Source organism: Ursus arctos, unplaced genomic scaffold, assembly GCF_023065955.2.
Source record: "Ursus arctos isolate Adak ecotype North America unplaced genomic scaffold, UrsArc2.0 scaffold_11, whole genome shotgun sequence".
Lineage (NCBI taxonomy): Eukaryota > Metazoa > Chordata > Mammalia > Carnivora > Ursidae > Ursus > Ursus arctos.
In genome coordinates, this window is record NW_026622775.1 from 4,206,864 (window position 1) to 4,213,611 (window position 6,748).

The window sequence follows — 6,748 nt, forward strand, 5'->3', positions numbered from 1 at the left end:
CTTGGGTTCTTTTATATTTACGAGGCTTAGTTCCAGTTTATGCTCCAACTTGCACGTTACATTCTTTGCCTGATTCATTGCTACTTGTAATAATCCTATTTATAACACTTTTTGTCCTTAGTTCTCTCAAGTTTTACATACCTCAATTCATTCCAGCTCACAGGGAAGTAGGTGGTAAGTAGCAGAATCTCACCTTTTTCAAGTAAAAAAATCACTAAAGGCATAATGATGAAGAGACGCTCAACAAATTGGTGGTCAGGTTGGTAACATGACGGTGGGCTGACGTACTGCTCGGGGCTCCGTGTTCTCAGGCACTCTCAGAAGATTGCTCATGTCTTTCATGAAGGTGAGTGGCAAAGGGCACAGAGTCCAAGGCTCAGACGGATTTGGGTTCAAATCTTGGTCTACCATTTACAAACTGTTGGGTCTTAGGAAAGTTACTTGACTGCTCTTGGCTTCCATGTTTTCCTCTGTAAACTGGGAACGATAATTTTGTCTTCTTTACAGCCTTTTTTGGGGGGAGTGGAGGGGTTCAGGGATGGCGAATCAACTAACACATAGGAAATGATCAATAACGGTGGCCATTTTTCTTCACGGAATTCACCTCTTTCAGGATGCATAGGCCATCTTCACCTGAGCCAATGCCATTTTAAACAAGGCTTCTTGTTTAAATATCTGAGTCTAAAACTTTTGTAAAGGGAACTATTCGTGTAGAGCAAAGGGGCTTCGTTTTGCCTTCTATTCTTCAGGACTATGTAGGGTTGCATGGTGTGGCCCAGTGCTGTAGGAGGAAGACGAGGGGGAAATGTGGAGGTATCCGTGGCACAGAGTATTGTGGTTGGAGTTTCTCAAACTGTAGCACACCAGAATCACCAGGAGTGCTTGTGAAAACACAGACTGCTGGGCCCTACCCCAGAGTTTCTGATCCAGTGTGTCTGAAGTGGGGCCTGAGAATCTGCATTCCGAACAAATACTTTGGTGATGCAGATGCTGCTGGTCTGGGCCCCACCCTGAGTTAGGATAACCTCTCACTCACACTGTATATCCGTCGTGAGTCAGATGTTTTGTTTTGTTTTATGAACGATTGTATTTCTCCCCAAGATGATAATCTTAAAGGGCCTGGGTCACCTTTCAATTTTATGGGCTTCGCATCATCCATTTCGGAGCTCAACACATGCTCAATACCCAACAAAGACTTGTTTAGCTATACTGCGGAGGGTCAACAGAAGACTTCTTACCTTTCATTTCTTGCTACTTTTAAAATTTCTCCTTCCAGGTGGATGTTTAAGGCCTTATGGGCTTTCAGCTGGGGCTTTCCAAAGGGGACGGATCCATTCTTATTGTAAATGGAAAATGCAAAAATTAATATATATATAATGTGTATGTATTTAAACACACTTTATAGTTTTCAAATAAAACAAAAAATTAAGCCTCCAAAGGGAGGAGAGCACAAGACAATCCAGTTATGACAGCTAATAGAGCTACTGTTATCAGATAGCAGATTTGACTCTGAGCTTCCTGGCGATAATAAGAGAAGTACGATGGATTATATAATTCTCTCCTACTCGTGACCCATCCATTTACTTGATCTGTTATATCATAATCTTGTTTCCTCTGCTCTCTAATTCCCTTTCTCTGTTTGTTGGTCCCACATTTCTGCTTATGGTTTTCTTCACATTCCTTTTCTGGCTTTAGTAAGTTAATACTTTATCTTTGTATTCTTACACTCCATACATACCTCTAACTTTCCTTGGATTCTGAATGAGATATGTGTTCTCCTCTGGTTTTGATCCCAAATGACCTCTCCTAAACCACTCCTTCAAGGAAGGGATGACACTCTGTGTCTTTTGCCAGGTTGATCTTGGCAGGTAGGCAGTGCTCAGCATCAGAAGGGCCGTCTGGCAGACAGCGAGCCCTATGAACTGACAGAACTCGAGTTCCTTCAGGAGGACAAACCAGAATGAAGCAAATGACAGATCCTTAAAGGAAAAAGCTGTGGCAAATAGGTTTCCTCTTGAATGCGGCGGCTTCCCAGAGAAAGATCCTGAGACTGTCTCCAGGATCTACAGGAAGTAATGCTGTGATCAATTAGTGATGTCTGTGGAAGTGGAGGGGTGGGGTAGTCTAATCAGAATTGCATTATAGTGAGGGTTTGGTCTCAAAAACCAAGAAGCTCAGTTTCTGAAACCAGGTTAGAAAAGAACTAGACATACATATTGACTTAAGCCATCTCAATATTGAAGTGAGGCTCTTTAATTATATCTTGATTGTTCTTGGGCCTGGAATGGAGCTGAGGCTGTAGTTTGTTGTCTCCTACCTCAAAGGAGCTAGCTGTATAAAGGAAAGAGATAACTTGTTTCCTATTTCTGTAAGGAAAAGAGATAACTTGGGGGAAACAGGCAATATTTTTAGTGATAATATTGTCTAGTAGACACTTTGTGGTTTGCCAACTGGTACCACTTAAGGGTAATTTGAATGCAGAAGAATCTCCCTTAAAGCCAATCTTGAGAGCCCCTTCCAGCTCTACAGTGACCAGGACAAAGTTTCCCCTTCTCCTAATTATCAATACCTCATGATTAGGAAAGAACATCTTCAAGACAGAAAGAGACATAGGCATTGGTTAATCCCATCCTTTTATCATTTTGATTCTTTTAGTGATTTACTAGTCAAGAGACCTAGTTCTGGTTCTGTACTAATTAACTGGTCTTGGGCAAACCACTTAACTTTTCAGGGCCTCGTTTTTTAATTTTTAAAATAAAGATTGGTCTCTACCACTCATTCATATCTATAAAGTTTAATAAGCTTTGATTTATCCTCTGAAAAGTGTCCAATAAATTTCATTCATTCTACAAATGCTTACTGAACACATATTCTTGACTAGACACTAGGTCGGGCACTAGGAATACAAAGTCATACACCCCCAACCTTTCCCAAGGTACCTATAGTACAATGGAAGATAAACGCGTGATTGCTTTGAGAGGGGCATAGTGTAGCAGCTAAGAGTATAGGTTCTAGAACCAGCCTGCCCAAGTTTGAATCCTAGCTCAGATACTTTCTATATTTAGGACACTGGACTAGTTTCTTTCTTTCTTCTTTCTTTCTTTCTTTCTTTCTTTCTTTCTTTCTTTCTTTCTTTCTTTCAGATTTATTTACTTATTTTAGAGAGAGAGAGAGAGAGAGAGAGAAAGCAGGGGTGGGGGCAGAGGGAGAGGAAGAGAGAGTCTCAAGCAGACTCTGCTGAGCCTGACACAGGGCTTGATCTCATGATCCTGAGATCACAACCTGAGCTGAAGCCAAGAGTTGGATGCTTAACTGACTGCGCCGGCCAGGCGCCCCTACACTAGACATGTTTCTTAACCTCTCTGTGCCTTATTTCCTCGTCTTGTCTTCAAATGGTATCCATCTTATTTGGATGATAGGAGAGTTCAGTAAGTTAAGAAATAAGTATAAATCATTAAAGCAGTTTCTGGGCGGTATAGACGGGTGAGTTTTTGGAGGTGCTATTTTAGGGGGTTCTCAGCTGTCATTTAGATCAGAGCAGCTCTCGTTAGAGGTTTTACAAATTAGGTGTCTATATGATGTCTCGTTTGAAGAAAGGGTTCTACTGCATATAGAACAAACACAAATGCAGTAGGAAGTTTTAATATCAAGACCTTTGGTGTAGAAAAGAAGCCGTCTTGATGAAGATTTTGTCCAAACCTAGGGAGATTGGATCACTTCTGGTTAATCTGTACTCCATTAAAGAACCAACTACGGAGCTGTCTTACAAGACAGAAGTAAATAACTACTACCTTGTTCGAGAGTCACCCAGCTGAATGGGGCACTGGAAAGCACCATGCCCAGTCCCTTCATTTATAAATGGAAGAAATGACTTGACTCATCCAAGGTCACAAAGCTTATTAGGGAAAGACCCTGCTCCGGCCACTGGGTCAGGTTCTTTCTAAGCTACAGTGATCCTGGGGATGTGCATTGATGAATACCTGGGCTGATATGTTACACTGCCTTTGGTTTTATTTGATTTTTTAATCAATAAATATTTCTGAATATATCTCTAAAAGGTAAGTACTTCCAAAAAAATCACAGTATCATTATCACACCTAAAAGAATAGTTAACAATAATTCCTTAATGTCATAAATACTCAATGTTCAAATTTCAGATTTTGATGCACAGTTTAAGGTCAAGCTGATCAACTTTCTGTGACCTTTAAAGTATTATGGAACCTTTCTGGGTCACACATTCCTCATGTGTGAACTAGGAACGATTGTAAAATCATTAGGGCTGTTGTGAATATCAGATTTGTAAGGTCCTACTATAATGCAGCACATGTTAAACATTTAAGAAACCATTGTTGAGGGGCACCTGGGTGGCTCAGTTGGTTAAGTATCTGCCTTTGGCTCAGGTCTTGATCTCAGGGTCCTGGATTGAGCCCCATGTTGGGCTCTCTGCTCAGCGGGGAGTCTGCTTCTCCCTCTGCAACTCCCTACTCCCTGCTTGTGCACGCACGTGTGAGTGTGCGCGCTCTCAAATAAATAAATAAAATCCAAAAAAAGGAAAGAAAGAAAGGAAGGAAGAAGGAAAGAAAGAAGGAAAGAAAGAAAGAAAAAGAAACCACTGTTGAGATGGTGAAGAAAATGTACCTGGTACATGGCGGATACTTAGTAAGTCTCAGCCATTATTACTAAACAAACAATTGTAATATGATATAATAAGTGTTAGGTCTGTAGAAAGGAAATGGTGGCTGGAGGGCTAGGTAACAAATACCTTCAAGGCCGATAGGGTGGGAAAGGGGTGCTCCAGATGGAGGCAGACCTGAATTAAGGGACGAGCAAGCCACCACTTTCCAGCTGCCTTTCTACAAAGGATACAAAGACATCCTTGGAAGAAATTAGAAAGATGGTGCTCTTGCACCGCGGGTTCCTCGCAGCACCCTTTACGGAGTTGGTGAAATGTACAATGGTCTGACTCCTGTGCTGGACATACAATAAATCTCTAGTTTTTAACTTGAACGTATGACAAAAGAAAAAATTATTATGTATAATCCCCACTGCTTTTAAGGAGAGTGGATCTTGGGAACCAGAGAATTTGTTGTTTGCTAATCACAAACGAGTTCCTCAGTCTCAGTATAGAGCACGCAAGTTTAGAGAGAATGACTGGGACAAAGTTAAATTGCTTTAAATAAAAAAAGGTGGCATGGGAAGTCTACCAAGGGGGAAATGGAAGAAGAAAGCCTGCTTCCCCATCTCTGAGATCACGGGGACAGAAAGACCATGGGGCTCTTCAACTGATTACTGCCTTAGTCTCTCTGGGAGTCTAATGAAGCCAACGACTCCTTCCCAGAATTTTTAAAGACATATAATTCATAGAATTAAAAAAAAAGAAAACAATTATAGCAAAATAGTTATCAAAATATTTTTTAAAACCACAGATTTGTTTGGGGGTGGGGAGGGATGAATAGGAGGAGAACAGGGGATTTTTAGGGCAGTGAAGCTACCCTGTATGATACCGTAATGATGGATACATGCCGTTATACATTTGTCAAAACTTATAGAATGTATAACACCAAGACTGAATTCTAATGTAAAGTATAGACTTTGGGTGATAATGATGTGTCAACAAATGTACCACTCTGGTAGGGGATGTTGATAGTAGGGGAGGCTATGTACGTGTTGGGCAGGAGACAGGGGCATATGGGAACTCTGTACTTTCTGTTCAATTTTGTGGTGAACCTAAAACTGTTATGAAAAAACAGACTATATAGATATAGATATAATTACATTTGTGATACAGTGATATATGTACTTCTTTATTATCACTTAACGTGATCCAGGACTGAGTCTCCTAACTACCGTAATTCAAAATACTGATGACCATTCACAATATTTTAAGATATCTGCAGCTACTGTAATATGACAGGAAAATAACTTATTTCTATTAGTGAAAAAATCACAGGGTACTGTTAATGCCGCTATAGTTTATTGATTACATTCATAATGAAAGAGAATGCTAAATTTCAATTACAGGTCACTGAAAATAAAGATGTAAATTACTTTCCACCCAAGCTCAAAGATTCCTCCCCTCAAATTTCATTCATGGAATCCTTTGTGGAGAGGAGATCCCTATGGTCCCTGATTAAGGATTCTTTTCTAGACCCTAGAATACAGTCAGTTCAATTTCTCATCTCAAAGATTTTGGAGCTCTGTCCCATTATTATCGTCTTTAAGGTTTCCCAGCTGACCTGGGTTGTTTTCTCTTTGTTTTTGGCAAATAATGCCAGTGTTTTCTAGAGCCAGCTGACCCTGCTTATTCCCTGGGTCCTCTGATATTCAGGAAAGGCAGAGCTGCTCTTAACGTCAGCTGATGCAATGCCGTGAGAAGCTGAGTGAATGAGAAAGAGGGAGGGAAGCTTCAGACTTGCTAGTTGGTCTTTTATGTTGGATGCTGGAAAGATGTCTCTCCTCCGTTGGTTACTAATAACAATTTGTAGTGTGTTTATGGTACTTTTGAACTTCAAAGGACTTGGCCAGGATTATTAACTAATGATGTCTCAGTTCTGTTGAGCTGATTAAGGTAGGACTGCTTTCTTACAAAAGTGTCTGATGAATGTTGCTGCACTATTCCTGAGATCTTATTGAGGTGAATAAAAAAGCGATATGTCCAAGGACAATTAAACTATTGTTTGCCCAGAGTTCCTCTGCTACTCAAATAGAAGGAGTACTCTTTAGGCTAGTTATATAACGGAATGGATAA